This window comes from Coenobita brevimanus, chromosome 45 (assembly GCF_032717465.1).
Source record: "Coenobita brevimanus isolate Jiangsu-jjx chromosome 45, ASM3271746v2, whole genome shotgun sequence".
In the NCBI taxonomy this organism is placed as follows: Eukaryota; Metazoa; Arthropoda; class Malacostraca; order Decapoda; family Coenobitidae; genus Coenobita; species Coenobita brevimanus.
Genome location: NC_136998.1, coordinates 1,309,578 through 1,330,254, shown reverse-complemented (window position 1 = coordinate 1,330,254; position 20,677 = coordinate 1,309,578).

Sequence of the window (20,677 nt, the reverse complement as noted above, 5' to 3'; positions counted from 1 at the left end):
TATTATTATTATTACACACTACCCTAGACTCTATAGCTGAGATGAATAATTACCAGAATAACACTGAAAATGTTTACAAGCGAATGTTTACAGTGGGATGACACGATAAATAAACAAATTTGTAAGAATTTATTTTATATATATATATATATATATATATATATATATATATATATATATATATATATATATATAGATAGATAGATAGATAGATAGATAGATAGATAGATAGATACATAGATAGATAGATAGATAGATATAAAGTGAATTTGTTTTCGAGTCAACACAAAATATGAATATTGGTTTTATCGTCACGAATATCTCCTGGGGAAACGTCTCATGTCAAAGTCGAGAGGGAATAAAAGCATTCAAGCCTCTGTCCGAACCCAGCAAACTTCCATAACTTTCCAGACATCCACGTAATTTTTTAAATAAAATGCGAGCATCATATTGTCATCTATCCTTACTATATTAATTCAAACGCACAGTCCAAGTGATACAATGCAGACTTACACGTGATTCCCAACCTATCACCAAACCCTCCTCTGCCCCCAATCCCCAGCCTCCCCCTCCTCCACATACACAGTTACCACACACATGAGGTTTGGCTGCCGCTATACAGTCACCCGTCTCTCACCAGTGCTTCCAGAGGTGGGTAATGCGGAATTTCCCCTGACTGTACCTTGAGGTCCTTAATCATGCCTAAACACTGACCCTTCGACAAACACAAGTCAATCTCATAAATCCATATATTCCATCGTTTGAAAGTTAACATTCCATTATAGTGCTTAGTGTTATATTTCAGTTTATTGACGATTACCATACCGTTATTGTTGCACATGTTCACCACTGCTTTGTCGTAACTGTTCACCGTTACGCCACTGACATCGTCATACTGATACACCTGTCCGTCCTCGTTCTTTATGCCTGTGTTCCGACCCTGGCGTTAAAGTCCCCCAGCGTGATGATGTTCCCAGGTGGGAGGGTGTGGGCAGTGAGTTTCTCATATTGTGTCGGGCTGAAGTACTGTGTGTCTTCAGGTGGAGTATAGATCCCTCCAATTTTCAAACCCGACCACCTAGACATGTTAAGCCATATTTGACCTTCATCGTCTGTATCTACATGTGACACATTACCTGACAATGTACACTTCACCAACATAACCACTCCACCGTGGTGCCGCCCATCCAGTGACACATTTTGATTTTTTAACTAAACATTAAAACCAGGTACGTTCAACTTAAAATACTTTTTAGACGAGCATGAACACAATGTCAAAATTCATAAAGTTTAGAACGTCTGGATCTTGCAATTTGTCCTTTATACTAGCAATGTTCCATGAGCATATTTTTAAACAGCACTCCACCTTATTTTGTCTATCTGCTGGAAAAACCAAGGCGAGAATCGGTCAATAACTAATCCATCTCCTCCAGTCATACTCGATGTTTGTTCCTACTTCGGCTAGTTTCTCTTTTTCTTATTTTTCTTGTTTTCTTATGCGGGCGTATTGCTTCCTAACGGCAGGGTGAGCGTCCTTCTTTACATAAACTTTTGCCATATTTCCCCCCTGCCTGCTTCAGGTTCTTCGCCACTTTCAGGGTGTTGTCGCACTCTTGTGGGTTATTCACTGTGATGTGGATGGCTTTCTTCTTATCGGCATTTGCATGTCCAAGCCGTCGAATGCTCCACTCCGCCTTGTTGAAAGGGTCTGAATAGCCTGCCGTGTCCATAACCGTCTTTACTTTCTCTCAATCAGTTGATCCCATTTCATCAGGATCCTCATTTACGCTTGTAATGACAATATTCTGACGTCTTTCCTTGCCATCCAGGTATTCTATAAACAACTGCTGATGGTGTATAGTTGTATATGCATCATCTAGTCTTGTAGATAAGGACTGCACCTCCTGTCTAAGTCCCCTAATCTTTGCTACCTCATCACACATCTTCTGTATTTCTTCCAGTAGGACGGCATTTATAGGTTCCTCTCGCCTCCCGGCGGCCACGATGGTAGATATGGCACGTTTTAACTGTGGGTTGGTTATTTTACTAATGTCATTTGGTGTTAAGGCTCACACTTCCCCCGCGGGTCCGTTTCTGGCCATCTCCGTCTCGAAACAGTAGTTCTAACCCAGTATACGCTGTAGTCCTGGTTGCTAATGACTCGTTGCTAGGGCGTGTTGTCGTCCTGGTTGTTAGGGCGGTCTGCACATGCGCAGATTGTGAATATAAGGTCGTGGGAGGGCTTTAGGACTTATGTTTCATTTTTAATATAGGAATATGACAAAGTCCACCGAATATACAGCACCATTGTGTCATGTATATCGTCCCCACGACGTTCATTCACCTTATTATCCGAATTGGGTGGCTGTAGGTAACACCAGTAATGATATTGTTGTGGCATCAGCGCCACTTACACACACCAGACCCTATATGGCCTGGGTGCCATTTTTTAGACAGGTACTATAACTCAGTAAGTGAATGAATCATGTAGGGACATGCACTATAATTTGTTGCCTGTATGGATGCAGGCAAAATATTGTGGCATGTATATGAAATTCATATTCTTATCATCATGGCATTAGCTTGCCACAATTCTGCGGACATGAAATGCCAAACTGAGGGAAGTGTTGCCTTAGCTTCTGGCGACACAGAATCATGACGAAACTTCTGATGATTATTGACGTCACACTCACTTGGGTGACGACGTTACTAAAGGAAAGCCAAAGTGAGCAAGAAACAGGTAACACAAAAGCCAAGAAGGGAGGAAACAACAATGAAGAGAAAAGTCAAGATAGGCAGCAATTATAAGCCAGATAAACGAAGTTACCCTGACTGCTACTGCCCTCTTTAGAGGGCAGTAGCAGTCAGGGTAAAGTGAGAATAGCTTGGCCATATAAGGCAGGAGCTGACAGGGTCGAAGCTTTGGTTGAAGAGCCTCGAATCACCGGGTCAGTCTAGGTAAGAATGATACAGCTAGACTGGGGTTGGGACAATTAGGGTGAGTGAATGAAAGAGATGGGCAGGGCGAGAGGACAGTCTGCCAGAATGACATAGACGGGGCTTTGAGCATATCAACAAGTCTGAACAGAAATAAGAACAGAAAGAAATATACCACACAGGAACCAAAAATGGCATGGCCATATGACGAGATGATCAACCTATTCATAGGCCATAAATACAACACACACACACACACACACACACACACACACACACACACACACACACACACACACACACACACACACATACACAGTCACAAAGATCACAGGTCTGACCCAGGCTTCCAACTTTGATTTCGATTGAGTGAAATCACACTTAACACAGTCCGTACCCTGCTTGTGGGATGAGCCCACACAACATAAGCCACATATCGAAGCAATACACAACACATGCCGTGTTAAGAAGTAGGCAAATATTCCATACTACAGGGAACGTATGGGATGACCACAAAGGGACAGGTGCTTACTTGCGGTCGATGGGTGTGATGAGCCAATATTGATCGGATATCAACAAAAACAACAACGTCATATTATTACAAACTCCACTGAGATAATTCTCTCGCTTACAATTTTCGAACTCCAGTCATAACATGCAAGCTTTCCCTGAAATGCATTAGAATGCAACAACATGCCAGTTAGAAACGACAGGATCCCCACTACTTCTGAATTCACATATCCAATGTCTCAGTAATTCATACTAAACACCCTGAATTCTCCAATTCAGATATTTCCAAAAACCTTTCTAACACCATTTCTTCATCTTCCTTCCATCCTTTTTCCCGCCCTGATGGCTGTGTAACTTATTTTCATTGGAAATGCGAAATTATTTGCTCAGACTTCCTCCTATAATTCCTCCTTCGAGAATTCTAGTGCTGTTCCTCCATTTCCTCCCCCTCTGACTTCCTCGTGACTGGTATTAAAATCTTCCCGATTGATGTATTTTCTCTGCCCACTGGCATTATCACTGTAGCCTACTCACAAGATGGACGGTCTTGATGGGGTCCCTCCTGTTGTTTTTCATGAACACTTTGTTTCTGTCCTTAACATAATCTTTTTCGCCTCTGTCTTTCAACTTGTGCCTTTCCTTCTTGCTAGAAATGTTCTCTATTTTAGCCGGTACCGAAAAAGGGTGACCGTTCCTAGTCCTCTAACCATCGCCAAGTTACTTTAGCACCCTGTATTTGTAAATTTTTGAATGTATTATTAACAAAAATATTCTAAAACATACAAAAGTAATACTGTATTTTCTCAAAATAACATTTTTGTATCTAATTTACTAGTGGCATGCAGTTTTCATGCATTACATAAACTTAAAAATCACTTTTCAGTGGCCTTTCATTAGTTCTTCTTGACCACATTACCATTAAATTTGAAAGAACTGCACAATACCATTATTTTGCTGCACATAAAATTCGCGTTTGAAATAATATCTTTAAATATTTCAAGAATAAAAGTGTGGCCTTTAAGATTAAACTATTTGAGACTTGGCTTCGTATGATCTCTTATGTTTCTATTGTAACCAGCATACAAGGAGAACACAAAATATTACGAATACTGCTATACTTAGGGTAAGTTTGAAATTCTGGTACTGAATACTGGCACCACATATAAAGTCGTTTACCATTGCACATCTTTAGTACGGTATTTGGCTGACCAAGAACTAGATGTTAATGTATAACGAAGAGAAAATTTGAAGTATTCGTATGCATGTTCGAATGCTTGACAGCAGTATTGATGAATGGCTCCTAGACGTCTCGCTGTGTCTTTTTTTTAATGCGGAATCGATTGAAATCCAGTGCGATATATTATGATAATTTATCTATTTATTTATTTATTTATATTATTTATATGTATAATTCAGCTTAACCAACATTTTTTTCCTCCAACAGGCAAATGTGGAAGAAAAGGAACGTTGTGCTGGCGATGTGGATGCGACAAGAAGTGTTAAGAGAAATAAACCTGTGATGGTTTGGCGAAGTGAAGAGGATGGAGAATGAGAGACTGCCTAGAAGACTGCATGTGAGTGAGGCAGAAAGGGCTAGGAAGAGGAGGATACCATGGATGAGATGGAGGGATGAAGTGGAGAGGTATATGAGAGAAGGGGGTGTGAGATGGAGACAGGGCAGCCAAATGGCTGAAGACAGGGTGGAGTGGAGGCGATTTGTGTGTGGCTACCCCTTACGAGATTCAAGTGTCTGACAATAGATAGACAGTTAGACAGACCATTATATTTATTAATGGAAAGGAAGATAGAATGATAGACAGGTAGATAGAGAGGAAGATAAAGACAGGTCGAATTATGAACAGATGGATAAATAGATTTATGGATAGATAGATCGATACTTTTTGTATACAAAATCTCCTTCAGTAATCAATACTTACAGTAACTGTTACGCGGTATTACGTCACACTAAGACATAATTTCCTCTGTTTTGAGGTAAATAATTCTCATTATAAACTGATACGGTTATGAACTAAATATCAAATATTTTCAATACGTCTTCGCATCACAGTGTGGAAAACTACTTTGTCCCGATTGTCTCTTCTTCTTCTTCTTCTTAACACTTTTTAGCCCGGTGCATTCCTTTATTTCATAATTCGTTCGCTCCAAGCCTATTCTTTTGGCCAATACCTAAAAACACCTTTTCTATATTGTATATTTAGGTGTTAAATGGACTAATAGGTTCAAAAGTCTAACCATATAAACTCATATACTGTATGTGACGATCTTGTGTTCTTCTGTATTCATCATGACCATTTGCACAGAATTATGCCAGTGTAATGTAGGTGATATTCTACTCTGACATTCGACGGTCTGTTATAACATTATAATTATTTCATCTTTACTTGTCTCTCAACCCATAGTGACAAGTTTAGTTAAAACTGGACCAAAACTGTTCCAGATGGCTTTGCACTGAAGCCTTAATTTTTGTTGTTAAATGTTCTAAAAATTCAATATATTCATCCTTGCCAAACCTAAGCATCCAAAGAATCCAGTTTAGATCTAATCAAAGCAGTTTGATTTGCATGGTCAAACATCTGACATTGTCCTTTGACCCTGACCACCGGATGCTTTTTCTTAGTGTCAAGACATTTCATCCTCAGTTATATTTAAACTGAACCATAACTGCTTCAGCTTAATACGCCATGTGCCCCAGACTGTTGACTGTTGCCTTAGTATGCATTAGATCAACTCCAGGGAAAACCTTTAACCTTTCCATCAAGTTTGGTCCAAATCCAGTAAAGTTGAAATGTTTTATTCACACACACACACACACACACACACACACAAAGGAAAAGATGGCCCCAACATTATCTCCGCCAACGAAGTTGGGGATTATGTATTCACCTACGTTTGTTTGTCTGTCGGTCTATTTGTCCAGATGATATCTATAAAAGTTGTCAATGAATTTCAATGAAATTTTGTTGAAAGGCGGGCCATGGGCCAAGGAAGAAGTAATTAATTTTGGGGGCGGATTCTAATCCGAATCCGGATCCGGAATATCCCGCACAATATCTCCAAAAGTTCTAAATGAATTTCAACGCAATTTTGTAAAATTGTGGGCAATGGAACAAGAATTTTGATTAATTTTTGAGTGGATCCAGATCTGGATCCTATCTCCACGGATCCGGATCCGGATCAGGATCTTTTTTACTGGTAGTGGCATTGGCTGAGGTATGCTATCTCTGAATGCATTCTCGTTATTATTGAGAGCGCATGTTTTTAATGATGCTGTTTAAAAAAAAAAATCATGTACTACGGTTTACGCTTCCAGCTTCGTGAAGGGAAAACAAGCAGGCATAACGGAACTGATTCAGTAGATAATACAAGTTCTCATTTTTCATTAACCACCAATTACTGATGCATTATTACATTTGTACACGCGAAGCGAGAGCGGTTGTTGTTTTGATTAACACGTGTGTGTGTGTGTGTGTGTGTGTGTGTGTGTGTGTGTGTGTGTGTGTGTGTGTGTGTGTGTGTGTGTGTGTGTGTGTGTGTGTGTGTGTGTGTGTGTGTGTGTGAACATAATACTAAGAAAATATAATCTGATTTTAACCAAACATTGTGGATGGATTAAAGTCTTCCCATGAGTGGACCTCTTTAGTGGAACACTAGGTCACACGGCTGGCTCAGTTTTGTCCTAACAATATCGGTTTGGTCTTTTTTTTTTTTTATATAATTTAGACAACTTGTTGGAGTTGTTCAAGGTAATGCAAGAACGAAGCGGCTGAGATTTGAGGGCAATCAGTTAAAGGTGAAGGTCACTAGGAAATGTCAAATGTTAATGTCACATAGTAAAAAAAGTTTATATAGTCCTCAACCGTTTGAGACAAAATCTGTAGTCATATGAGACGTTAAATTTTGAATGCAAACTTTTGAAAATCAAGGTCACAGGGCAGGGTAAAATTACGACCTTTAGATCAGTTGTAGAGCACAGATGTTACACTCTCTGAGGGCTCCTTGTTTTTCATGTGTCATTTAACCATTCTCTTATATGTTATCTATATTTCCAGTATACACCACGTAGTTGCCATAAGTAACTTACAGGTGAACGGTGACATGCAATAAGCAAATATATGGAAGCAAGGGACAAGGATACGGAGCTTCCTATGCTCTTAACATGGCCAACGCCCTCATAAATATCTCAGACAGCAGGAACAGCAGTTGTTAACATGTATGGCAATGGGGCATATATTTACCAACTAGGCACATAACTCTCACTAACCATATTCATTACTAGTGTTGATAAAATATTACAATCGTTGTCTGTGTTTTCTTTTTCTTTTTTTTTGTATATTTTAGGATCATCCATGTTGTCACTGTAAGCTTTTCTTTGAACAAGGTTAATATGACTACCTTCTCTACAATTTTGTCCCTCAGTGTATTCAGATTACCTCCGCGCGATTACAACCTGCTCGTGAAGGACGTCTCTGATTAGTAGGAATGAGAATATCCATTTATCTCTCCGTCATCAGCAGTATCCCTTGCTGTGGGTGAAGCAGTCTGGAGATTGGAAGATGGTTTCACTGCTAAGAAAGGTTTCAATATTAAAAGGTATAAGTGTCACTGTGCATTCGTGCTTATGTGACGCAATGATGTTTTCACTTAATTCTGTCCAACGAGCGCAACAAGAATTAGTTCGTGGTACAATATTTTACCCGTTCTGGAATATACTGTACTAGGAAACTCGCCTCTAATTCTTAACACTCAAGCCCTAAATTTCTTTAATGCACTGACAACGACCAAGATAAATTCAGCTCTGACCATAATAATTGGTTTAATAACACACACACACACACACACACACACACACACACACACACACACACACACACACACACACACACACACACACGCAAGGGCGCGCACGCTAATGGCAGGGCATTCAGGTTGGTCCTTTGAACTCTAAAATTGGGAGACAAAGGTGGCGGAAGAAAAATGATACGAGACTCAAGGGAGAAGCCTCGCCATTACCACTGACAGAGGCAAGATGAAGAGGCGGGCATTTAGTTAAGTGGCCAAAGGAGGTAGTGGTGGCTTGGATAAAGTAGTAGTCTGTCGTCCAAAAGAACGCAGGATCGAGACCAGACTGGGACTTGGAACAGTTAATGAAGTTATATTCCGCTGAGACAGTCTTGACATGATGGATCGTTTGAAATGTAATTAATACACCGCAGCCAATACCACCACACCACGGTAGCCCAAGTTATGACACTTCTCGCCCTCGGGGGACAAAACTTTCTACTCTACGCCCGAAGTTAAAAACATAAAAAAGGTAGTCACGTAGAGGAGTTCGAAATGTTTCTACTAGACAGTGCATCGATCAAGCCCTTAGGAGGAGGAAGTAAATAGTGAAGGAGAGGAAAAGAAGGAAACAATGAAGAGGAGTCTAAAAGGTGGTAACAAAGAGGGAGAGAGGCAGAAAGCAAGGAAGGAAGGACACAGTGGATGAGTGACAAAGAGGCAGCGTAAAACTGAGAATTATTCAATGGATAAGAGGAAAAGATGCAGTGAATGAGAGGAAAGAAGCAGTAAATATGAGGGAAAGGAACTGTGAATATGAGGGAAGGAAGGAATGATTATGAGGGAAGACAGCAGTGAATATGAGGGAAGGCAGCAGTTAATGAAGACGGCAGCTCAGGTATGACAGTGAAAGTGAATAAGAGATTAAAAGGGATCAGCAAATAAACAATGAGTTGTTGTTGAGTAATCCCGATCTTTTTGTCCGTGCAGACTTATCAATTGCAGGCAAGCAATCGTCCCTGCAGGTTCATCCCAAGGTAGTTTGTAACTCCTTCATCGTGACTGGCATCAGTAAACTGAATATATACAGTATATATATATATATATATATATATATATATATATATATATATATATATATATATATATATATATATATATATATATATATATATATATATATATTTAAATAACAGAACAGAGGCAGAAAAAACAAATGATAAATAATAATCCAAACACCAGATTATTGGCGTCCTCCATTCATAAAATATCTGTAACAGTTGGACTTGAACAGCTGTAGGTTGAAGTTTGGGGGATTCAACTCGGGGAAAGCGAGTTCCAGAGAGATGCAGTTCGGGGAATAAAAGAATTCTGATAAGCAGAAGTTCTGCAATGTGGCTGTGTGACATTCCAGTCATGAGCGCTACCAGATGCCCGTGCAGCACGAGGGAAGGCATGGAAAGGTGGCAAAATGGATGCAACTTCGTCTGAGCATTTGCCGTAAAAGTAATTGTAAAATAATGCAAGGGAGGCAATATTCCTTCTTACTTGCAGGGGAGGTAGTTTATTAGTAATGGCAGGGTTGTTAATAATTCTAACAGCTTTGTTCTGAAATTTGTCTAGTTGTTTTAATGCAACCTCTCCACATCCATTCCACAAGGGTGAGCAATATTCAAGCTGAGAGCTCACATGACTCTTATAAATTATAGCTAATTGATCGTCAGTGAAGAAGTTACGGACTCTGTACAATAGCTAATCCAAGTTTCTTTGAAAATTCGGATATATATATATATATATATATATATATATATATCGTCTTGAGGAAACAAGGATAACATAAAAAAGACCATGATATCCTTCTTTCTTCCTAATATTCACTGCCCTTTTGCCTCTTACTGGTAGACAGTGCCTACATGTGGCAGGGGTATACCTGGCCCTCTCTTGCCCGCCCAGCAGTGAGTAATAGGCAATAGAGCATCAAGTATACTGGTTGGAAATAGAGCGATAACTGTCTCTTATATGTTATCCTCGTTTTCTTCAAGTGATTTTTTTTTTTTCATCGTACAAGATACCTGTCGTAATAAAGGAGTCAGAAACTAGTATAGTTCACACACACTTGTACCAACGTATACTGGAAGTGGCATGAGGGATGACGGAGATAAGTTGTTGATCAAACGAGGAAGACAGCATTATGAGGTATGCCTGCCATTACTTTACTGAAACACTTTGTATCTCACATGCCCTGTCCTCATAATAAAAGTGTTGATTCGTACAGTACATGGCTACCTGTATGGGACAGGGATAACTGTGACTTTCACTGTCCCTCCAAAAAGGGTCGAAAATCAGCCAGTGAACCTAATAATGAATGAAACAGATGCATACACTAATTTCTGTAATGCTATGTGCGATGGTTTGACTTTATCTAACCCACTGGTTCTCAAACATGGACCCATAGCTCCCAACGGAACCACGGCAGGATTTTAGGGGAGCTATGGCGGGCTAGTGTAAGTAATAAATCAGAGTGTATGTGTACTTTATATTCGGGCGAGGGGAGCACGTGTTTAAGCTTGTCACCTTGCTCCCTTTCGCTCCAGTCTATGTTTGCTACGTTTCGGCACTGCTGGACCAGCGAGCAGGCAATATATATATATATATATATATATATATATATATATATATATATATATATATATATATATATATATATAACATTTACTACGAATTTACATCAATCCTCGCCGATATTATCAAGAAACCTCAGTGTGTGCTGTATTTCAAAGCGCTGTGGAATGATTCTATGAGGCCTAGTGTGCTGAAGCATTAGCTGACAACAATCCACCCGTAGTATGTCGAGAATGACCCCAGTTTCTTCAAGGGCCATGGACAGAGTTTGGGAAGGCAGAGACTGGATGTGTAGTAGAGGCATCATGAGGTTTCCCTTGAAATAGCAAGGAAGAAAAAGACTCACCCAATTGGCAAAACTTTAATTCAGCTGTGTGCTGTCAAGATGGTCAAGTGCGTTTTTGGAGAGTCAAGTGCAATTAAGATTCAGCCGATTTCCTTGTCAAACAGCACAGTGAAGCCTAGAATTAGTGAAGCGTCAGCTGATATCACGGAACAAATGATACAGGAGATTAAATTGTCTCCAACTGGTATGTTAAAAGTACAATTGGATGAGTCAAAGGATGCGAGTTCTTGTGCACAGATACTCTTGTTTGTTAGGTATGTATTCATGTATGACATCAAAAATGAATATTTGTTCTGTACACAGCTTGAAACTACCACAAAGTCTTTAGATATGATGGAAAAGTTGACTTCTTTCATCACAGTTAACGGAATAGCCTGAGAAAATTGTTGTGGAGTCTTTACTGATGGGGTTTTAGCGATGATGGGATCAAAATCGGGGCTACAGAAGCATGTCAAAGAAGTAGCTCCGAATGCGAAAGTGGTTCACTGTATGACTCATCGTTTTGCACTGGCGTCCCAAACCCTCTCTGAGGCCCTTTGCAAAATCCTGGAGGCAGTGGTGATATGTGTCAACTTTGTGAAAACAGGAGATTGGAATTTTTGCCTTTTCCAGAAATTCTGTGAAGACATGGATACATAACATGAATCCCTCCTCTTTACTTCTAACTGCGATGGCTCTCCGAGGGCAGTGTTGTGAACAGAGTTTTTGAGCTTCGGAGAGAACAAAACTTTTCCAGGAAATGAAAGGGAAGGAAAATCTATCCTCAACCAGGAGTTGTGGGAGTCATGTCTTGTATACCTGGTATACTCCAGTTTGATATGTGACATCTTTGACTAGATATCCTATCGTATTTATATGTAAGCACTAAAATGACTGCCGGGGACGGATTTGCTGTGCATTGGCACCGCTTCTTGTTATATTATTCTCTTCTCCCTCTTCCCTGTGTGTGTGTGTGTGTGTGTGTGTGTGTGTGTGTGTGTGTGTGTGTGTGTGTGTGTGTGCAAATTTCTAATTTCATTAATTTCTTACATGACGGTTGTTCTTTGTTACTAACGATAATTCCATCATTTTTCTGGTGAGGCGGTGGCTGAATTGGTAGAGAAGTGGCCTGCAGTCCTGATGGACCCAGGTTCGAATCGCAGCTGGGGCAGGAAACAGTTTGTGGATTTGAATTTCACTAAATTCAGACTTTACTGATCTACCAGAAGACCCGCCGACATTTCGTAAAAATACTCCGCCAGTCCTGTATGAGACAGCCCTAGCATGTATTCAATATGGACGGTGGGTGTTAGCGCCGAAGTGGTGACATGTGGAGGTGTAGGAGGACTACTGGGCCCCAAGGAGGACTGCTGGGACTTGGGGATAGGCCCTGAAGCCTTTGCCCAGAGTCGGAGATGTAAAAAAAAAAAAAAAAAAGTGAAATGTCGTGCCACTATATAAATATAAATGAACATATATACAATATATATTATATATATTATATCTATCTCTCTATCTATCTGTAGAGTTATATATGCACTCATATGTATAGATACATACATATACTGTATATATATATATATATATATATATATATATATATATATATATATATATATATATATATATATATATATACACACTCACACACACACATTAGTAACAGTCATTGCAAGCCCACTGCTGATAAAAGGCCTCCCCAAACTTTCTCTACGAATTCCTTGACTGAGACAATCTCTCCAGGCTTTGCCTACAAACTTCTCTATATTATACGAGTATCTCCACCTCAGAATTGACCTCTTTCTGATACGCTTACAATCTTTTCGAGTCCAGTCAGTCAGTCTCTTGCTCCATCGGTTATCCCTTATTCTTGTTACATGACCTGCCCAACTCGATACCTGTTATTTAATAACCTCAGATCTTTTTTTTTTCTACTTTAGTCTGCTCTTTCATCCAAGTTGATCTCTTCCTGTCTCTCAAACATATTCCCAGCATTGGTCTTTCCATTGCTCTTTGGGAATGAATTTGTTTTCCCCAGATTTTTGTCACTTGCCAGGTCTGACAACCGTACGTCATATCTTGAATTATACACTCGTTATATTTTTCTTTTCATACATACTGACAAGCTACTTTTCATGATGTGCGAGTATGTGTTTACCAAAAGCTTTCCATCCAATTGAAATGAGTCGTTTTATTTCGTTTTCGTGGACTTTCCTTAGTTTTAGTATTTGCCACAAGTAAGTGTATTCCTCGACTTCTTCAAGAATATCTTCATTTACACTGATGATGGTCTTTGGTGTATTTGGATTAAACACTACTTTAGTCTTGCTCCGGTTAACCTTTACACCTATTCTTAGACTTTTCTTGTTTAAGCGATTTAACATTTCTTGCGTTATGTAAACAGTTTTGGTGATATTGTATATCCTGACGCACACCTTTCCCAATCTTTATTTTCTCTTAATTTTTATGCAATCAAATAGTAGCAGTTCCTTCTTCGTATAGTTTTAGCATAGTCTTGTTTAATTCTTGTTCCCAAATGAATATACAGTTGCAGTGTTCCACTTAATCGAAAACAGTTTCGTAATCAACAAAACCTAAGCACAGTGGTTTATTTTATTCTGTAGGTTTTCCAATGAGCTGATTCGTTGTGCGTAGATGCTTAGTAGTCGAATACCCGCTTCGGAATCCCGCCTATTCACTAGGTTGGTTTTCTTCCAGCTTTATTGGTATTCGGTTCGTAATGACTTTCGTTAGGAGTTTGTAAATAACTAATCATAAACTAATGGGTCGAAAGTTACTAAGATCTTCCGAATCGACTTTCTTGTAATGCAAAATACCTTTTTGCATTACACCATGTTTTGGGAATCATTTTGTCTATACACTGGGTAAATAACTGGGCGAGTCGGTTTATATACGAGTATAGCGTATATCTATATCTATATCTATCTATCTATCTATCTATCTATATATCATATATTTATATATATATATATATATATCTATATCTATATCTATCTATCTATCTATCTATCTATATATCATATATTTATGTGTAATTTCACATTCATGTTCTTCTGTGCCCATATTTTATCATAAATCGTAACACCAATCTGTTGGTAGGATCCAGTGTTAGGGTCTTCACGTGCGCGCGTGTGCGTGAGTGTGCGTGTGTTTGGGGGGGGGGGACCTACGGATCGTGACACTTATTTTACTTGATTTACTCAAAGTAAGTTATTTTTCTAAAAGAAGTAAAACCGTATTAGTTTTAATATTAATGTCAGTAAACGAGGAAGTATTTTTGGAATGAGGTCTGGGAATCTAAACGTATGACTGTTTTAACGTGAAGGGTGTATGGAATGAGGTGAGGGAGGATGGGAATGTGTGGGAGGAGTTGAAGGAGGATGGGAATGTATGGGGTAGGATAAGGGAGGATGGGAATGTATGTGAGAAAGTGAGGGAGGAAGGAAATGTATGGAAGGAGGTGAAGGAGGATGGAAATGTGTAGAAGGAGGTGAGGGAGGTGAGAATTTTGTAAGGGGGGGGTGAAGGAGAAGAGGAAGGAGCCAAGCGAACACGAGACGTCGAAGAGAGAAATGAGGTGTAAAATATAAGGAGAGTAAATAGTGTAGGATCTGGTTTTGTAGAAATGAACCTGAAATATTTAGGGAAATGAACAAAGTATACCACTAACACCCTCACTAAGAAACTAATCTTTTTGATTAAATTACTGATACATTTAGACGAATTTATTTAGCTCAGACAAGATTTGTAATTTTGGTGAGTTTAGAAGCAGTCTCCGTGGTCAGAAGTTCCCTCGAAGGCCTCTACCAAGCTGAGTAAAATCGGCTGACGGTAGAAAAACATAGAAGGGTTCCTTGTAGTGAAAGAGATTTTTCAGATGAAGAAAAACTACGCATACAAATGCAATACAATTCAATGCTTCACAGTGACTTCTGTTCATGCTACCTCCGCTCGATATTATCAAATGTTAAGATGGATCTCATACAGTGAATGGATAGGAAATAGCTTCAGCTAAGCTCTTCACTTCGGCTATTCTTGAGGATCTTGTTGTCTTTCGTTATCCTGTTCGAGATGGAACACTTATATTGAGGCATTCACAGAGCACAGATTAACTGTATGCTGTCATTTCAGTTTTTCGTTTCGCGACCTGCATTGTATATTTTAACCATCACACAACATTGTTATTCAGAGTTACCTCAGGTCGTGTCATCTTTCTCTTCTACTCCATGGCGTAAACCTTTTTTTTTTTTTTTTTTCCTTTTTAGTGTTTCATTCTCTTTCCAGTGTACAGTATATGGCAGCAATCATAGACATACGTGTTCTGTTACTCTAAATTTAATCACTAAAGAAATATGGACGAAAATGAACAGTGATATTCGTATCAGAAGATCAGTGGTTTCCATCTTTAGGTCTAATTAAATTTATGGCGTTCTACAATGCAACTGGAAATCACTTAGAGTGCGCATGCCTCCGTCAGTGCCAATAAAATCTGTTAATTATCCCTTCATCCGGATCTGGAGTCACCTTAAAATCTTATCAGCTTTTCCTTGACTCCCTACCCGCCTATCCACCAGATCTCACTGAAATCCGATAACTTTTGGAGACATCTTTTACACAAACAAACAGACACTGTGGACATACAACATCCTCCATCTTCTCTGGCGTAAGTAAAAAGGATCTGGAACAAACGAGTGAGGCAGAAGGGACGAGGAGTTAAAGCAGCATCGGTGAGAGAATGAAAATGAATAAAGAGGTGTCAGGGAGAGAAATGGAGATTGAAGATATGAGATAAAAACAACGAGAATGAAAGAAAAGCATTTGGGAGCCGAATGCCAATCGCCCGCAAGAATATGGTGTTGACCAAGTCCAAGATTTCTGCCAAATCTTTATACCCTGAAGTTTTCAAATTGATAGCTAAAGCCGTTCATGAGATATAATGCTGCTAAAGGCGGGCGATAAAAACTAGTTGAACTTTGGCAGCCATTTTGGCGACCTTGACCTTGACCCTGAGTGCCCATTTTGGCCATATCCTGATATCTTGAAAGTTTCATGTTGTTACCTCAAGCCATTCATGAGATATAATGGGAACACACACACACACACACACACACACACACACACACACACACACACAGAGGCAGGCAAAAACGTTATCGCTCCGCCTTCTAAAGGCAGGCGATAATAAAGGTGATGCAAGGAAAGAAGGTAAGGGAAAAGAATGAATGCATAATGGATAAAACAAGTAACTACACTACAGACATTCATCATTCGATCACCACACACACACACACACACACACACACACACACACACAGCAATATATACCAGGCGGTTCTGAATCATATAATGAAATATGCGTATGGTATCGAGTTTCAGTGGTGATGGGTAATAAGGTAGATCTGGGTGTATATACAGTATGGTGTGTGGTGACCGGTGTGATAAATGATGTGATGATGAGGGGGTGAGTAATGTGGTGTTGGTATATCCTGTAGTCTTGCTGGTCTTCCCATGTTCTGGCTCATTTAGGATGCAAAATTATTCCAGGCTCGGTCAGCTTGTCCTGTGTTTCTCGCTCAGTATTCTTGATGTTCTCACTCTCTCACTCTTCCCAGCCTCGACTGTGTCTTCCATTCCACCGTTACCTAGCCTCCCCCCCCCCTCTCTCTCTCTCTCTCTCTCTCTCTCTCTCTCTCTCTCTCTCTCTCTCTCTCTCTCTCTCTCTCCAACGCTGTGGCTAATATTTCTCTCCCTATCTTCGTTCTTTCACTTGTCTCCCCACAGTGTTATGTCTTCCCCACATGTTCCCAGTTTTTCCTCCCAGCGCGATATTTTATGATGATAAAGACTGGCTTCATCGCTGCTGACGTGATGAAAAAAGAGGAGGGATGTAGTCGGAGGGAAAATGAAAGACCAGGGACGCAAACAGCTGAAGATGACTATATGTAACACGGTCTGAATTAGGTAGTCCGTCTTATTAGTGCATTCCTGCTGCCTCCAGAGGATTTTATTGAACACTGAGGATATCTTGTATGGAAGGGAATCACAAAGGTTATATCTGACATCTTACCTGAGGAAATCGTCTACTGGTACCATGGTATAGTAATGAATGGGTAGAAATTTTGGGAAAGATGAAATGTGCCGGAGATAACATATTTATTCATGCAGAACGGACCCAAACCTTCCCCATCCGTATATACCATGACATGAAAAGAATATTCCGGTAAGTGACTGAAAAGAAATTTCGCACAATAGCATGCAGGTAGACAAGACAGATTGAGAACAGACTGTAGAGTGATCGATGGTTGTGAAACGTACTGGAAAGCTTTAGTCTTGAGCTTTAATACATACAAATCTGTGTTTAAGAATTAATTGGTGTGAAAAATTTGTACTAATGCTTAATGGGCACACCACCACTTGTAGGATGACGGAAAAGATACATAATTAAAGTGGCTGTATGTGAAAATATCTTATTCAGAAGTAAAGACAAAGGGTAGATGAAAACACATTACCTAACAATGCTGCTCAGTGTTGTCGGAAAAGCACATGCAGGAACATAGGTAAAGAATGTAAATCTTATGTCCGAATATTTGGTGACGGATGAAGACGGTAGATTTCGGAGCATTTTTTAACGCAGCAATTATACCTGGAAGTCTGCAGAAAGATGTACTATGAAAATCACAGTGACCAATAATAATATCCATTCATTTCGAACTGCCTAGGAACTCCGCATTCGTCAACCTATCCATTTGCAAATACATAAAAATTAAGGAAAATATTTCCTGAGTTTTCCAAGTGCATATATATAGGTCTGAGAACACCAGTTAACTAACAGCTGTAAGAAAAAAATGGCAGAGAGTGTGTAGCTAGGCTGGCGCTGCGTACTCGAAATATTCTTAGACACACAAGCAGGGAGCACAGCAGAGCAGTGGTCACTGAAATGCTAACAACTGAAGGAAAGAAATTTTATGTTACTGTGAAGAGGCAGCGATTCCACCCTGGGTAGAACTGAGTTAAACTCCCCATACATGAACCTTGATTTAACAATGCCGTGAAGTGGATGAGGACCTAAAGTATGTGAGTAAGATTTTTTCATGATCAAGTAATCTATGGGTGTGGATAAACCACGTGGCTCGGTGAACAGGGATCAGTTATGGGAAGTGTTACTGTGTTTCATGAAGAAAAACAACACACACGCATCCGTGTGCGTGCGTGTGTGTGTGTGTGTGTGTGTGTGTGTGTGTGTGTGTTATCATTTCTTACCTCCGCCAAGGAGATTATGTTTTAGCCCTCGTTTGTTTGTTTGTTTGTTTGTTTGTCTGTTAGCAGGATTACTCAAAAAGTTATGAACAGATTTTGATGAGATTAAGTACAAGGGTGGGCCATGGGCCAAGGAAGAAATTATTAAAACTCGGGGAGCATTAGGATCCGGGTCCTATATCCACGGATCCGGATCGTTTAATGGCGCTTCCGGAGGTATGCGCTTTCTATGTGCTTTCCGGTATTTTTATAATGTCATATGTTACATTGTAATGATACGCATAAATTGTTGCATATGATAGAAGGAACTGGGGAAAAGAGTAATATATGGGTAAAGAAAGCTAATGAAGGAAGGCAAAGGAATGAAAATGAATGAATCAACGAGAAGGAGCACCTGGAGAGAGAAACAGCCACGCCCACCAGCAGGTCTAAGGACCAAATATTTGTCTTAGTTCTGTGACGCTGACCTTTGACAGCTGACTCTCACAATCGAATTACATCAATTTCGCCTAACCCTTTACGCTTCCATCAACTTTCGTTTCAAGTTGATCAGAACTGCTTGCGCTGATTTTGCCCATTGACCATGATCATCATTCAGTTGTTCTTCTGCCCCAACAGAAAAGTAAGGTTCTGAATCTAGGCTATTCATTTCCGACATAAGGTAAAGGCGACCAGCCTCACAACCTCCGGGTGGCGCTATGTGAAGAATACACTCTAATAACCCCTCGGATGTGGTCCCTGGCAGCAAGATCCACCCAGATGTACCGCCTCAACCCTTCCGCTGCAATGGTGTGGTTTTGGACTGATGTCTTTGGTGCGGCAAATGCGGGAAAAATACGATGCATTCACGAGCTATTTGGACCACTTGTGCTATAATAAACCTTTTTAAATTTCACTTACAAAACCTTTAATCTTTCCACTAACATTAGAAACAAACTGGGGGGTCAAAGGTTGTCCAGACCTGGAGGGAGATCGAGTTGAGAGGAGGCGTTTGTGCAGTCCTTGAGCCCGAGTTGCCAAGCTGGGAGTGAAGCAGCTTCACAAGTGGCCTTACACCATGTGCGGGAGAAAATTTGAGAAGTCACTTTGATGCTTTATAACACTAAAAAAAAAAAAAAAAAGTTGTTCACTTATTTTTCTTACTCTAAGACACTTGTTCCACTGTATGGTGGTGGCGTGGACATAACCTACAAGAACAAAACCACAAGCGCTACATTTAATGTTAAACATGCCTTGTGAGTGTAACAGTAATTACGGTGAAAACATGCTTTGCTCATAATTTTTTTCATTTTCTCACTAAAAATATTACCTGTTATTATCACTTATTGCTGCAAAGTCTCTTGCAAGTTACTGAAGTAACATAATTATGTAGAGTTGCCACATGAGGCAAAATGAAGCAGTTGACCACCAAAAATTGCCACTTATTTACTTATTTCTTCCAACATTTGTTACTAATTTTGGAATTATAAGGTAATTTTCTTTTTCCATAAGTACTTGGGTCTTGTAAAACTATAACATCCAGAATAACTTCGTAACAAGGGTCACTTTCACATTTGCTACTATGTAGTGCACAGCAATGTCACACATCATTGTTCCCATACCCACAGATACACTAATTATTTATTTTTATACTAAATCAAAATATTTACTCATATTTACAATCTTTTCCAAAACTTACAAGCGTTCTGGAGGTGTGGTAGGCATGGAAGCACTCCCTCAAACAAAGTGCACCTTCCACTCGGCACATGTACGTAGTCTTAAATTTTTTCCTTCTGCTTTCCTAATAATTTTTGCATATTATCATTACATACATCACTTATCAACACTTCTCACTACACAGTCAATTTATAAGGAACTGAAGTTGACATATTTACAGAGAGTGGCCACACCACCAAAAGTAGTAACATATTTGCGAATTTTACTACAACTTATTTCTAGTTATGAACTTAGATGGGATTGTTGCGCCTCTGTACTTATCTTTGGTCCAATAAAACTATACTAATCTAGAATAACTTTGTAACGAGCGTCGCTTTCCCTTTCACTAGTGTGTAGTATACTCACCATTGTCTCCGTAACCACTACTGCACCAATTACCGGGTATATATTTTCGCCCATTCTAATCTAGGATATTTACTCATATTTACAATATTACCTGGCAATTAAAAACATTTGGAGTGTGATAGGCATGGAAGAACTCTTACGTAG